General features: G+C 39.7%; 1 protein-coding gene across 4 annotated transcripts in view; it reads right to left on the bottom strand.

Annotated features, from left to right (window-relative positions):
* Positions 1 to 16997, bottom strand: part of CCSER1 (coiled-coil serine rich protein 1) — a 580273-nt gene that overhangs the window by 458451 nt on the left and 104825 nt on the right. The window lies entirely within an intron of this gene.

Genomic DNA, 16997 nt, shown 5'->3' on the forward strand with positions numbered 1-16997 from the left:
GAGGGGAGCCGAGGGGATAACCGAGCCCAGCCCCGTGGGATTCGCCTTCCTCCCGCCTGCAGCCGAGTGATCATGGGCTCCTTCGCAACCTCAGAGAGCTTCCTGGTTTTCGTGAGCTTTCATGCCCAGGAAGCTCTCCGAGGTTGCGAAGGAGCCCAGGATCACTCGGCTGCCGGCGGCAGGAAAGCGAATGTCACGGGGCTGGGCGCTAGCTCTCGCCGCTTTCGAGCTGAGTCCTGAAGCGAATTCGCTTCAGGACTCATCTCGAAAGCCCGCTAGCGAGGAGCCGAAGATTGGGGGCGGCGCGGCTGTTTTAAAACGTCGCCGCCGGCATGGGGGGCTTACCAGCACCCCCCGGACCCCCAACCCGGGTTTGGGGGGCTGCTAGGAAGCCCCCCATGCCGGCGGCGACGTTTTAAAACAGCCGCGCCGCCCCCAATCTTCGGCTCCTCGCTAGCGCTGCGGAAGTTAAAAACACCATCTGCACATGCGCAGATGGTGTTTTTACTTCCGCAGCGCTACTTCGCGAAAACCCGCTCGTTGCGGGGGGTCCTGGAACGGAACCCTCGCAACGAGCGGGGGATCACTGTATACGTGTGTCCCTGTGCGTGTGTTTGCATAGTTTTTTAACACTATGTGTTAATTTCATAGAAACATAGAAGTCTGACGGCAGAAAAAGACCTCATGGTCCATCTAGTCTGCCCTTATACTATTTTCTGTATTTTATCTTAGGATGGATATATGTTTATCCCAGGCATGTTTAAATTTAAATTTCTAGTTCAAAATCTCCGCAATAAACATATTCGGTTAGTTAGGAAAGAAGAAAGGAAAGGAACGGGACATTTCTCATCACTAGTCCAAAGAAATGCTGACAGATGAATCCTAACCTGTTCGCCTCCTTTTTTTTCCTCCCTCAAAGGTTTAATTACCGCTTGCGGGGAAAACGCCTTAATAAAACTCTCCATTTATTTTGAAATAGCCCCTTAGAAATTGCCAAAATATGACTTCCTTCTTTTGCTAAACATGCTGATTTTAATCCCTGCTGTACATGTAAAATGAAGCTAAAACAGGCTTTAGCTGTTTTGCTCAACCACTTATATTTGTATTGAGACCCCTGCCTTATACTAAAGTGCGTGTGATGTCACCAAACAATGCAGGTAAAATACCTCCGCAGTGGATTTAGGCATCTGCAACCTGGCTGATAACTCTATTTTATAACTCTAAAAGGCACAATCGTTTTCTTTTTCCAAGGGGTGGGGGAGAGAAAGAAACAAACTCTGAGCTTTGAGAATCAACTTTAAGTTTCCCTCAATCTAAGTAGGTTGTAGAAGCAACAATGTTGATCGAAGGAGGATTGGCACTGGAATTTGTCCCAATGCCTCGGTTTCCAGACGCAATTCGAAGGGTTGGCGGCCCCGGCCCTCTGGAACCAAGTCCCCCCAGAAATTAGAATTGCCCCCCACCCTCCTCGCCTTTCGTAAGCTTCTTAAAACCCAACTCTGCCGTCAGGCGTAGGGGAATTGAGAATTCATTACCGGACTCAGTAGTGTCAACCCCTAACCCCCAACACTTCTCCCTTAGACTCTCCACGATTGACCTCTCCAGGTTCCTAAGAGGCCAGTAAGGGGCGTACATAAGTGCACTGGTGTGCCTTTCGTCCCCTGTCCAATTGCCTTTCCTTATCTCATATATCATATATATTCTCTCCTTATCTATATATATATCATATATATTCTCTCCTTATCTCTTATATCATATATATTCTCTCCCTCCCATCTACTTCTCTTCTTTTTACTTTCTATCATCATATATATTACTTAATGTCTATTCTCTTCCATATGTATTGTATATTGGACAAAGAATAAATAAATAAATAAATAAATAAATAAATAAATAAATAAATAAATAAATAAATAAATAAATAAATAAATAAATAAAAATACTCTTTCCCCCTAGGCCTTTACAATTTTATGCATGGTATGTCTGTATGTATGTTTGGTTTTTATATTAATGGGTTTTTAATTGTTTTTAGTATTGGATTATTATTGTACACTGTTTTATTATTGCTGTTAGCCGCCCCGAGTCTCCGGAGAGGGGCAGCATACAAATCCAATAAATAAATAAATGTATAAAGCCCTACATGGCATCGGACCAGATTACTTGCGGGAGTGCCTCCTGCGGTATGAGTGCCAGCGACCGGTTAGGTCCCACAGAGTCTGCCTTCTCCAGGTCCCGTCAACTAGACAATGTTGCTTGGCGGGGCCTAGGGGAAGGACCTTCTTTGGGGGGGGCAGCCCTCTGGAATCAGCTCCCCCCAGAGATTCGTACTGTCCCCACCTTCCTCACTTTCTGTAAGAGTCTGAAGACTCATCTATGCCGCTAGGCTTGGGGCCACTAGACTGTAGCCCCCTGGCCAACGAATGTAATGTATGTCCATTGTTTGAATTGGAATAAGTGAGGAAAAGAAAAGAAAAGAAAGTAAGAGCATTTCCTCGTGGAAATTGAAATAAATTAAAATATAGTGTTTTTTTCTGTAGAAGGTACCCTCTTCTGGCAGTTTTAGAGTAGGAAAAAAGATTGAAAAACACAGGGGGAAAAAGGATTCCACATAGGCAAAGAGTTCTATTTATTATTTTTAAGCACCACTTTTGGAGTTTGCAACTGGAATATTGGGATTGCCTTGTCAAATCAAAGTAAACAAAAAAAAAAGAACAGAAAAGAATAGTATTCAATAAGCTCCATTTAACTATATGGTTCCATCTGTTTCAACAGCCAGCAATGATGATTATTCAAATAAAAATCTAGAATCACTTTCTTTTCTGAAAAACCTACTAGTTTATTGAATATTGGAAGGCTGAAGTAAAACCAATTCTGAGCTTTTTAACTCTTTGTACATAGTATTAATGAATCATTTCTCCAGTCCAACCTCCTAGGTTTCTATGTAGACCAAGTAAACGAGTTCCTATTGTTAGGCAAACTTGTCCCACTTGTCCACCTGCTAAATTATCCTTGAAAGTTTCCAGTTTCTCACAAACTTCAGTGGAGCTGTAGAAGTTTCATTTTCTCTAGTAACATTTCCACTTCCTCTAATGATGAATTGAAACAATAAGACAAGTAGATGCCAATACAGTGGTGCCTCGTCTTACGAACTTAATTCATTCCGCGACCAGATTCGTAAGTAGAAAAGTTCATAAGAAGAAGCAATTTTCCCCATAGGAATCAATGTAAAAGCAAATAATGCGTGCAACCTCATCCCAAAAGTCACCCCTTTTGCCTTGCGCTGCTGGGAATCCCCACCTCCGGACTTCCGTTGCCAGCTGAAGCGCCCGTTCTTATATTGCTGGGATTTCCCTGAGCCTCCCCTCGCTGAGATTCAAAGCAGCACCGGCAAAAATGAAGGGAATCCCAGCAAGGGGAACCTCAGGGGAATCCCAGCAATGCAAGAACAGGTGCTTCAGCTGGCAACAGAAGTCCGGAGGTGGGGATGGATGGATCTATCTATCTATCTATCTATCTATCTATCTATCTATCTATCTATCTATCTATCTATCTATCTATCTATCTATTGGATTTGTATGCTGCCCCTCTCCACAGACTCCCAGCAGCGGTGAAAATAGTTTGGAAGGAGAGGCAAAAAAATCTTAAACACCAGGTTCGTATCTCGAAAAGTTCGTTAGTAGAGGCGTTCGTAAGACGAGGTACCACTTGATTTGGGTTCTTTCCCAACATTCCGATTTAGCCAAATTCAGAACTGCATTTGTAATAGCTACATGTAAAACCTCTAGAACAAGGTTTTTCAATTTTAAGAAGCACTGACTTTATCTACCAGAATTCCCCAGCTCCAACAGCTGGAATTCTGACCGCTGGAATTCCATACACCTTAAAGTAGCCAAGGTTGAGAAACATGGTTCTATCACTTTCCTAGAACACATTCAAAGATCATTCATGCATTCTCTTATTAGGAATGAGTCACTCATTCTCTTAAGTTTCGCTCAGCCATTTATAGCGGCCTTTTCTTGTTTATTACAGATCATATAGAAAAAATATTTATTGTCTCTTTATGAACCAACATTCTCTTATTCAGATGATGCCAATTACTATCCAATTACAGCAACATGGCTACAAAATCTTGACTAATGCTTGTGACATTCTGCGTTCTGATTGTGAACATCATAATGAATCCACATCCCATTAATACCAGATGTTTATTAACAAATTCTTAGGCTTCTACTGTGTCTGCCGCGTTGTTCAGCAGTTCATTTTGGCTACACTCATAATTAAAGTTGCCACCCTCCAACATAAATAATCTGTATTGTTATGCCATTGTTTTGTCAGTTTTCAACTGTTACTTTGCAATGCAATCAATACAATTTAATTCATGATAATCTTAATGACTTGCTGAGGGTTTCTTTCCCCCCAGAAAATACCCCGAAGGGATCAATTTAAAATAAGTGTGCTTAAAATACATATGGCATTTTTCCACTTGAAAATAGAAACATAGAAACATAGAAGTCTGACGGCAGAAAAAGACCCCATGGTCCATCTAGTCTGCCCTTATACTATTTTCTGTATTTTATCTTAGGATGGATATATGTTTATCCCAGGCATGTTTCAATTCAGTTACTGTGGATTTATCTACCACGTCTGCTGGAAGTTTGTTCCAAGCATCTACTACTCTTTCAGTAAAATAATATTTTCTCATGTTGCTTTTGATCTTTCCCCCAACTAACCTCAGATTGTGTCCCCTTGTTCTTGTGTTCACTTTCCTATTAAAAACACTTCCCTCCTGGACCTTATTTAACCCTTTAATATATTTAAATGTTTCGATCATGTCCCCCCTTTTCCTTCTGTCCTCCAGACTATACAGATTGAGTTCATTAAGTCTTTCCTGATACGTTTTATACTTAAGACCTTCCACCATTCTTGTAGCCCGTCTTTGGACCCCTTCAATTTTGTCAATCTCTTTTTGTAGGTGAGGTCTCCAGAACTGAACACAGTATTCCAAATGTGGTCTCACCAGCATTCTATATAGCGGGATCATAATCTCCCTCTTCCTGCTTGTTATACCTCTAGCTATGCAGCCAAGCATCCTACTTGCTTTCCCTACTGCCTGACTGCACTGTTCACCCATTTTGAGACTGTCAGAAATCACTACGCCTAAATCCTTTTCTTTTGAAGTATTTGCTAACACAGAACTGCCAATACAATAGTCAGATTGAGGATTCCTTTTCCCCAAGTGCATTATTTTACATTTGGAAACATTAAACTGCAGTTTCCATTGCTTTGACCATTTATCTAGTAAAGCTAAATCATTTACCATATTGCCGACGCCTCCAGGAATATCAACCCTATTGCACACTTTAGAGTCATCGGCAAATAGGCAAACTTTCCCTACCAGACCTTCCCCTATGTCACTCACAAACATATTAAAAAGAATAGGACCCAGAACAGACCCTTGTGGCACACCGCTTGTAACCTGACTCTGCTCAGAATACTCGCCATTCACAACAACCCTCTGGTGTCTATGCTTCAGCCAGCTGCAAATCCATTGAACTATCCAGGGATTAAGTCCAATCTAATTTATCTATCAGCTCTTTATGTGGAACCGTATCAAAGGCTTTGCTGAAGTCCAGGTAGGCAATATCCACGGCACCACCTTCATCCAACACCTTTGTGACATAGTCAAAGAAATCAATGAGATTAGTCTGACATGATTTTTTTCAGAAGAAGAATAATTTAAGTAAAATAAGAAATAGTAAAATATAAAATGGTCAGGGGGGAGGGCAAGAGAAAAGGTTCTGCATTTTAGCTTTAAAATACGCTTTAATTTTTTTTTTCTTGTTCTGGAAAACGTAGCCAATCAATTTAGCATGCACGATAAGGTAAAATGATATTGATAGTTTTAAATGTACCGGTACTTGTTTGTGGGTACCTTTCATTTCAGTAATTTACCTGTTGAACATACCAACAAAAAACTCAGATACAAAGGTACAACAGGAAAAAAACCAATAAATGACAGAAACATTTTAGAGTTAAATTTTTCAGTTAAAAGGACCGAAAATATTTATAACTACAACTAATGAAATATTTCCACTGACTAAGGTCAGAAAAACAACCAGCAATGTTAAAAATATAAAATCCATTTATAGCAATGTTAACTACAAGAATTGTAACTACTGTACTGTAAGTAACTTATAGGAATAATAAAACACTTCCTTTCAGTAAACACAGTTTTTAGAAAAAAATAAAATCACTTGTTAAATCGAAATGGGAGAATAGCTACAATCACCAATTTAACTAATTTAACTCTGTCATTCCACGAATTGTTGTGTACAGGATATTCTTTGTGTTTCTTAAATACTACAGATTGTCTTTAACTACATGCAAATTGGCAGACAATATGCAAATTTATATATTTGGTTTACCCAAAAATAGCATCAAAATCATAAATTCTACTGATATATACCATGTTTTGGTGATCATCACATTTTAATATTGGCAACTATTTTAAAGGCGGACTAAAGTTTAGTAATGACATATGACGTCATCAGGCGGGAAAAACCGTGGTATAGGGGGAAAACCACGAAGTATTTTTTAATTAATATTTTTGAAAACCCGTGGTATAGACGTTTCGCGAAGTTCGAACCCGTGAAAATCAAGGGAACACTGTACTCGTTTCGTACTTGGCACTCCCTTTTAAAAATATTTATCACATTTACACACTTAATAAAGAACAATGTTTAGAAGTGCTATCCAAAGCATGAAAAATTCAACCTACCCCTCCGTGGCAACAAAGAGAATGCTCTGTTTACCTTGGTTGCTATTCCGTGGCCTTCAAGAGTCCTGCAGCTCAGCTATGATAGTCCTGATAGCTGCTGAATTGCAGCCTCAGATCCAACTCAGTTCAAAGGGGCCTAATTTCATGCAATTGAATGTGAGGTTTGTAAATGTTTCAAAAAGGATTTGAAAGGCCAGCATAAAAAGACTGCTTTTTTTATTAAATAGCTCCTCTTTTTAAGTTTTGTTATAAGTCTAGAAAGGGCTGCTGTCTAAAGAATAATGGATTACTTTAATAAATAGTGCAGATATGTTGTGGATGGATAAGGATCAAAGCAGTTCTTCCAAATCTTATTTGAAGCATGCAAAACCTAGTTTTCAGAGCGGGGCGGCATACAAATCTAATAAATTATTATTATTATTATTATTAGAAACATAGAAACATAGAAGTCTGACGGCAGAAAAAGACCTCATGGTCCATCTAGTCTGCCCTTATACTATTTTCTGTATTTTATCTTAGGATGGATCTATGTTTATCCCAGGCATGTTTAAATTCAGTTACTGTGGATTTATCTAACACGTCTGCTGGAAGTTTGTTCCAAGCATCTACTACTCTTTCAGTAAAATAATATTTTCTCATGTTGCTTTTGATCTTTCCCCCAACTAATTTCAGATTGTGTCCCGTGGTTCTTGTGTTCACTTTCCTATTAAAAACACTTCCCTCCTGGACCTCATTTAACCCTTTAACATATTTAAATGTTTCGATCATGTCCCCCCTTTTCCTTCTGTCCTCCAGACTATACAGATTGAGTTCATTAAGTCTTTCCTGATACGTTTTATGCTTAAGACCTTCCACCATTCTTGTAGCCCGTCTTTGGACCCGTTCAATTTTGTCCATATCTTTTTGTAGGTGAGGTCTCCAGAACTGAGCACAGTACTCCAAATGAGGTCTCACCAGCATTCTATATAGCGGGATCATAATCTCCCTATATAGAGCGCTGGTGAGACCACATTTGGAATACTGTGTTCAGTTCTGGAGACCTCACCTACAATATTATTATTATTATTATTATTATTATTATTATTATTATTATTATTATTATTAAATGGATATTCCTCTGGTATCAGTGGGACAGAAAACTTTAACTGTGGTCAAACTATGATTCATACACCTGTAATTAAGAGACATTAATTACATGGATTCAAATTCCCTTGTATAAATACATATAATAAATCTTGCACTTTTCCAATGTTCTCCAGTGAAGGGCTGCAAATTTTTTTATTACCACGCTGTGGGCATGGCTTATTTTCTGGGTGTGGCTTGCCGGCCATGGGAGGTGGGAGTGGCTTGATAATCATGTGACTGGGGGTGGCTTAAAGATCATGTGACTGGCTTAAAGGTAGCCAACTTGATGTCACTCATATCAAAGGTTTGTGCATGGCCTCTTCATGCCTCAAAGAGAGACAATTTCCCTCTTTATTTACTATTACTGAACATCCAAAATATACTATTTAATTCTGTGTACATATGCCATATGTGTACATACATATTACACACAGGCACACAAAAATATACATTATCTACTATATAAACTATAAGTCTACACATACACACACACACAGCTCTTTTAAAATTATACATATTCAACCTCATTTACTGTGATAGGAAAAACATACCCAGGGGAAAAAATCAAAATGGCCCTGGGTTGGGCGGAGAGGCAAAAAAGGAGCTGTGATGTTCCTTCAATACACCAGGGTGATTCGACACAAAAAATATGTAACCCTTCCCTGGTGCAGAGCTGAAGGGATTGGATACTGTAGCCTAGAGGTTAATTCTCTGCCTTACAAGGCAAAGGTTGCAGGTTCAAGTCCCAGTGGGTATGGCTAGCTGATGAGGCCAAAATAAGGCCAAAATAGATCTATCCTACTCTCCCTTAATTTTCAAATTCATCCAAAACATGTGATATATATACCTATTTCCGTACATGAATGGAGGAATAAATACATTAGGAAATTGCAACACAAAGCATCTTATTCTACCTAACCATAGTTTGACCTTAGACTTTTATCTCTTCAAAACACTCTTTTTCTTTCTTTCTTTCTTTCTTTCTTTCTTTCTTTCTTTCTTCTTCTTCTTCTTCTCCTCCTCTTCCTCCTCTTCCTCCCCCCTCTTCCTCCTCCTCTTCCTCCTCCTCTTCCTCCTCCTCCTTTTCCTCCTCCTCCTCCTTTTCCTCCTCCTCCTCTTCTTCCCCCTCTTCCTCCTCCTCTTCCTCCTCCTCTTCCTCCTCCTCCTTTTCCTCCTCCTCCTCTTCTTCCCCCCTCCTCTTCCTCCTCCTCCTCCTCCTCCTCTTCCTCCCCCTCCTCCTCCTCTTCCTCCTCCTCCTCTTCCTCTTCTTCTCCCCTCCTCCTCCTCTTCCTCCTCCTCCTCCTCCTCCTCTTCCTCCCCCTCCTCCCCCTCTTCCTCCTCCTCTTCCTCCTCCTCCTCTTCCTCCTCCTCCTCCTCCTCCTTCTTCTACTTCTACCTCTTCTTCTTCTTCTTTTGTGGTTCCTTCTTCACTGCTCATTCCAAATTTTCTTTCCTCAATAACGAAACAGAATAATATTATGCCGGCAAAAGAACTGTTGTAGCAAGTCCTATTCGAAGGCGAGTTCTGCTTCGGCCACCCTTGTCTTTGCCTGCTGCTCTACATTTCATTTGCAAGATGTTTGTTTTTTATTTATGCAAGGAATTGATTTGTCTTTCTGCTTTACGACAGGGGCTTGTTCGGCACTACGCTTCTCCAATCAGAACTTTAAAACGGGCCGGCCCTCCACACTCCCGACCAACCTGCACAGTGGCTGAAACAGATCTGCCTAGTGATATAAAGTCCCTTCCACATCAACATTATTCCATCCTTCTTTATAAACACATCCATAACCACACAAAGAGAGAGGGAGGAGTTGGGGAGGAAGGGAGGGAGGGAAAGAAACGAAACAATTTGCGGAACAATAAGACGACAAATACGCTAAAGGATGAAAAGTCTAACGTCTGAGCAAAAGCCTTTATCAAAAGAGTGATTTAATACCCCAGAAGCAGCCATCGGCCCAGGTTACCATGGAAACAGAGAGAATATCCCAACAATATTTAGCAATAGTGTTGTTTTATTATACCGTTATATTAATAAATATCCCCGGTAAAGGGTCACTTCGGATTTAATATGCAAGGCTCCATTTTTTAACTTGCAAACCCTACCGAAAGACAGGAAATTATCATTACTAAGTAAAGGTCAAGCTTAAGTAAGTTATTTATCAATTTCCTGGCTATTAGAATGAATGAAAGGAGCTGTTCAGAAAGGGCATCGTATTTGATGTTCAGATATTCCTTTTGTGGTCTTCAAAAAACAGTATGATTGCAGAAGTGAATTGATCTCAGCTTTGTCCTCATTGTCCCACTTTGCAGTGAACTCCCCCCCCCAGAGATTCGCATTGCCCCCCACCCCACCCTTCTGGCCTTTCCTAAGGTTTTGAAAACCCACCTTTGCCTGCAGCCCTGGAGCTGTTGAAGACTGACACCTTGCTATGGCCAAAAGTATGGTTGGGACTGGATGAGTTGGGCTGAATGGGTTTAATGTAGGGAATTTTTAAGTCTTGGGTTTTAGGGTACAGGGTGCATAATACCACATCTCGGACATCAACACCCTCGAAAACGTCCAAAGATACTTCACCAGAAGAGCCCTTCCACTCCTCCACTCGAAACAGAATATCCTATGAAAATAGACTCACAATCCTGGGTCTAGAAAGCTTAGAACTACAACGCCTAAAACATGATCTAAGTACTGCCCACAAAATCATATGCTGCAACGTCCTGCCTGTCAATGACTACTTCAGCTTCAACCGCAACTACACAAGAGCACGCAACAGATTCAAGCTTAATATTAACCGCTCCAAACTTGACTGTAAAAAATATGACTTCAGCAATAGAGTTGTCGAAGCGTGGAACTCATTACCGGACTCAGTAGTGTCAACCCCCAACCCCCAACATTTCTCCCTTAGACTATCCACAATTGACCTCTCCAGGTTCCTTAGAGGTCAGTAAGGTGTGTGCATAAGTGCACCAGTGTGCCTTCCGTCCCCCGTACAATTGTCTCTCCTTTATCTCATATATCATATATCTTTTCTTCCTTTCATATATCTTCTCCTCTCTTTTTATATCTTTTCTTGTATCCTTTTCTTTATATATGTTACTACATGTCTATTCTCTTCAATATGTATTGTGTATTGGACAAAATAAATAGATAGATAGATAGATAGATAGATAGATAGATAGATAGATAGATAGATAGATAGATAGACAGACAGACAGACAGACAGACAAACAGACAAGAATAGAATAGAATAGCATAGAATAGAATAGAATAGAATAGAATAGAATAGAATTTTATTGGCCAAGTGTGATTGGACACACAAGGAATTTGTCTTGGTGCAGATGCTCTCAGCGTACATAAAATAAAATATGCATTTGTCAAGAATCATGTGGTACGACACTTAATCATTGTCATAGGGGTCAAATAAGCAATGAAGAAACAATATTAATAACAATCTTAGGATATAAGCAACAAGTTACAGTCATACAGTCAACATGGGAGGAAATGGGTGATAGGAATGATGAGAAAAACTAGCACATTAGAAGTGCAGATTTAGTAGAAAGTCTGACAGTGTTGAGGGAATTATTTGTTTAGTAGAGTGATGGCGTTTGGGGAAAAACTTCTAGATAGATAGATAGATAGATAGATAGATAGATAGATAGATAGATAGATAGATAGATAAATTTAGATAGATAGATAAATTTAATTTCTAATTTTGTATTGATTTTATGCTGTAAGCCTCCCTAGTCTAGTTGCCGTTATATCTGCAGTTATCTGAAGAATGCACTTTAGAATTCCCCTACGGAAACCGTGTTTAGAAAAATCACAGATATAAACTGTCCTTTGCCGAAATCTCTCTATACTATCAAAAAGGGACTAATGTACAACTTTCAGTTCATTGGACAGTACAGCTATTATCAGAAGTGGCATAATGCCAGTAATAGACTGAATATAATAACTGCTGTAGAGCTACTGGCGTACAAGAAGACACTACTTTTTAAAATACTTTTTTATCGTATTATTATTAAATGGTCTCTGGCTACTGAGTTATTTTATAGATTTTATTCACTTCAAAGAATAGAATACAATGCTACCAGCAGGGGCTCTCTGCGTGCTTTCTGAACCAATGAAAAACATCTTTTATAATTCTAAAGTCTTTGATATATATATATATATACAGTATATTTTTTTTAATCTCATCATCTTATTAGAAAGACTCAAAAACCATCAAAAATAATCCATATGGTTTAACTAACCTAACAGAACTAAATTGCTATTTTCATTTACCTTTCGTATAATTTACCAGTCAACTTGATTCTTGGTGTTTCCTTTATCAAATATAATTTCAATAAAGAGCAAGAAAAAAAATCCAGGCTCATAATCTCTACAAGCCTTGTGACATTTTTAAGTTCACTGAAACCTTTATGAAATGTATTGCAACAGAAATAATTCTGGGGGGTTTCTACTTGAATTTTTAAAAAAGGTGCTATAAATTTGAATCTCAGCATGGGGAAAGAAACTTAATTCTGTTATGCTATTTGCTTTTCCACTTATTAATACATTCGATCAATGTCAATTAAGTTTCCTTGGTTAAAACAAGAAGCAGCTATTATTACATTATTACTACATTTGCATCCCAGAAAAAATGCACAGTGTTGAAAGGGAAAAAATATTTTCCAGTTACATGAATCGTAATTGAAAATGCGGTGGATTGTTATCCTTGCCAAAAGGAGTGTGGATTGCAATTAAATAATATATATTGTATCCTCTTCTCTGATGATGTAAAACTCTTCAACACCACCGATAACACAACTACTCTCCAAAAAGACATGAACTCTGTTTCTGAGTGGTCTAACACATGGCAACTCCAAATCTCAACTAGCAAATGCTCTGTCCTACACATTGGGAAGAAGAATCTGAACTCCAAATACGAACTGAATAATCTGATCTCATCTGATCTGATTTGATTTAAATGAGAACTTCAAATACAAACTTAATAAACAAATTATCACAGATAATCCCCACTCGGTCAAGGACCTTGGAATACTAATAACTAAAGATCTAAGTGCCAAAGCCCACTGCAACAATATTGCTAAGAAGGCCTCAAGAGTTGTTAATCTAAACCTATGTAGCTTCTGCTCTGGAAATCTCACACTACTTACCAGAGCTTACAAAACTTTCACCAGACCCATCCTAGAATACAGCTCATCTGTTTAGAACCCATATCACATCTCAGACATTAACAGCCTTGAAAATGTCCAAAGATACTTCACCAGAAGAGCCCTTCACTCCTCCACTCGAGACAGAAGACCCTACGAGACTAGACTTTCAATCCTGGGTCTTGAAAGCTTAGAACTACGACGCCTTAAACATGATCTAAGTATTGTCCACAAGATCATATGCTGCAACGTCCTGCCTGTCGGTGACTACTTCAGCTTCAACCACAACAACACAAGAGCACACAACAGATTTAAACTTAATATTAACCGCTCCAAACTTGACTGTAAAAAATATGACATCACTAACCGAATTGTCGAAGCGTGGAACCCAGTTCTTGCCAAGTTTGGAATACACACACAAACACACACTGGTATTTATAGAGGGAAGGCAGCTCAGGTTATGCTATGTTCACCCTAGCACAAGGCCAAAAGCACCAGACTGAAGATGACAAGTGGAACCTCGTCTAAACGTGGCCAGGAATATCCGAAACTTACATGGTAAGAAACCCGAATATGCCAAGACCTTCATAGATAGATAGATAGATAGATAGATAGATAGATAGATAGATAGATAGATAGATAGATAGATAGATAGATAGATAGATAGATAGATAGATAGATAGGGATGGATGGAGGGAGGGAGGGAGGGAGGGACGGACGGACGGACAGACGGACGGAGACAGACATAGACATTTTTAAGTATTGGATTTGTATTCATTGTATTGTTTTTCTTGTTGTGAGCCGCTCTGAGTCCTCGGAGAGGGGCGGCATACAAATCTAATAAAATAATAATAATAATAATAATAATAATAATAATAATAATAATAATAATAATAATAATAATAGATAGATACTGTAGATAGATAGATAAATCGATATATAGATAGATAGATAGATGATAGATACATAGATACATAGATAGATACATAGATAGATACAAAGATAGATACATAGATACTTTGATCTATTTATCTTTTGGGACATATAGTGGAAAACCTTTGTTTATTCTTTTTTTCTTTCAAATTTGATTTTTCTTCCTCTCTTTTTTGGGGGGGGGGGGATTGCTGTTCCAATCAGTCACACGTATTAATAAGACAGTAAGTAAACTCACAATTTACGTTTCAATCGAAAGCTTTGGTTTCTTTATTATGACAGTAAAGGCAAGTTGTCTTTTTGTTGTAGTGCCGGGTTTTCCTCCTCCCAGTCTTACAAAAAGCCTATGCTGCCACCCCGTGGCTCACAGCTACACAAAAACTCTCTACAGAGAAGTAATTATCCCATGTCCAACTGTGCCCTGGTGTTTTTGTCCTGCCCTTGAAGCACTTCCCAGCAAAGACTTTATTTTGATTTGCAGTCAATGGTCTGGTTGCATTAAAGAGAGAGGAGGGGGAGTGTAACTCTAATCAAAAATTCATTTCAAAGCACAATAAGTGAAGGACAATTTTAATAGATCTATGCATGGACAATTGGGGTATTGTGATTGTATCTTAAAGATAATTGCCTTCAATTTAAGCCTCAGCGTTCTGCATCATAAATTTGTTTTGCAATGCAAAGGTATAAAATTTAAATATTAGTGCTGGGCTGCAATTAAAAGCCACAAATCACTGAAGTTTGCAGTAGCAGATGGGGGGGTGGGGGGGATCAGAATTGTTTGTCCCTACAGGTTCTGTGGGTGTGGCTTGGTGGGAGTGGCAGGGGAAGGATATTGCAAAATCCACATTCCTACCACAGAAGTGGCATTTGCTGGTTCTCCGAACTACTCAAAATTTCCACGACGGGTTCTCTAGAACCCGTCAAAAATTGCTGAATTTCAAGACAGTGCAGAAGATGGTGAGAAATCAACAGTTTGCCACACTATGTGTAGAAGGCCTGATGTTTATGGCAACTTGGGAGGGGGGGATTTTCAGGAGAGAACAGATGCAGCCACAAAGCCTTCTTTCGAGAAGTTCAAGGTCAGCATATGTCCACCACCTGGGCGGAAGCGGAAGGAGGACTTGCCATTCTGGCACAACCTAAATGGCCAACCTGATAAGTTTGTGGGTGGGGGGCAAGGCATGTGAGTCTACGTAGTCTACGGAGAGGGGCGGCATACAAATCTAATTAATAATAATAATAATAATAATAATAATAATAATAATAATAATAATAATGTGAACTTTCAATTGGATGGGAAGCTAAGATTCGGGTTCCCTAGTATCTATCTATCTATCTATCTATCTGTCTGTCTGTCTGTCTGTCTGTCAGTCTGTCTGTCTGTCTGTCTGTCTGTCTGTCTATTTTATTAATTAGATTTGTATGCCACCCCTCTCCGTAGACTCGGGGCGGCTAACAACAGTAAAAAGACAATATGAACAAATCTAATATTAAAAGTAATGTAAAAAACCCAATTTAAGAAACCAATCATACATACAGACATACCATGCATAAATTGTAGAGGCCTAGGGGGAAGAGAATATCTCAGTTCCCCCATGCCTGACGACAGAGGTGGGTTTTAAGGAGCTTACGAAAGGCAAGGAGGGTGGGGGCAACTCTGATATATGTAGGGAGTTGGTTCCAGAGGGTCGGGGCCGCCACAGAGAAAGCTCTTCCCCTGGGTCCTGCTAAACGAAATTGTTTAGTCGACGGGACCCGGAGAAGGCCAACTCTGTGGGACCTAACTGGTCGTTGGGATTCGTGCGGCAGAAGTTATTTTAAATATTTTAATGAACCTATTCGAAAGGTCCAAAAAGGCCAAAATCCTACTTTGGGAGCAGCAGCATTTATTTGGAACAAGATAATTATTTTTGAATTGTTTCTTCCGTGAACAATCTCTTAATGATGACTTATCTATAAATTATCGGTTAGCCCAGGTTTAAATGGCAGAGACGATCCATAGTTAAAATGAAAACAAAGTAAACGAAGTATGACTTTAGTCTGAATCCAGTTCACTGACATTTCGAGAATGAAATAAATAAAAGCCTATATGTTCACACACACACACACATATCATTAACTCTTGGACATCTGCTAATTTAGCCATTCATCTCCATCACTTATTTGGAGTTTGACAGCTCAGGCTGAAGACCAGCCATTCTATCTATCTCATTGCATTGCCATCAAAACACACGCACAACACTTTGCTGAAGCAAACAAGTCGGGTTATAATTAATAGTATTTGCCAGGCAATTGAGTGGCGAAAACACCTCGCTGCCCATCAGAAATTTTGGGGCCAGGAGAGGCAACGACCTATGTTCACCATTGCACGAGTGTCTCATTGTGAAAAGGAAGTTCTGATCGGAAATTAATCACATTGTTGTAAGGTGGCATTTTGAATAATAACGGAACATATTCGCTGGAGGCAGCAATTTTTCCCTATTAGTAATGCTTTTGCTCATCCAAATTACTCCCAGGAGTGCCACAACGCGGTATCTAATCACTATAGGCAGATAAAGGGAATCTAAAATGAAGGGATAATGGGGGAAGAAGAGAGAGAGAGGGAGAAATTTGTTGAACTGAGTTATATACCACATTGGGAAAAAGAAAATACAGTGGCAACTCATCTTACGAACGCCTCTTCTAATGAACTTTTCGAGGCACGAACCCGGTGTTTAAGATTTTTTTGCCTCTTCTTCCGAACTATTTTCACTTTATAAACCCAAGCCACCTCTGCTGGGATGCCCCACCTCTGGACTTCCGTTGCCAGCCAAAGCGCCTGTTCTTACACTGTTGGGATTTCCCTGAGGCTCCCCTCGCTGGGAAACCCCATCTCCGGACTTCCGTTGCCAGCCGAAGTGATGGGATTTCCCTGAGCCTCCAGGCACCGGCACATCACTTCCACTGCTTCGTTGACTGGACATGGGGTGGAGATGTACAACTGGGTATCATCGGCATATTGATG

This window comes from Erythrolamprus reginae, chromosome 7 (genome assembly GCF_031021105.1).
Source record: "Erythrolamprus reginae isolate rEryReg1 chromosome 7, rEryReg1.hap1, whole genome shotgun sequence".
NCBI classification, from domain to species: Eukaryota; Metazoa; Chordata; class Lepidosauria; order Squamata; family Dipsadidae; genus Erythrolamprus; species Erythrolamprus reginae.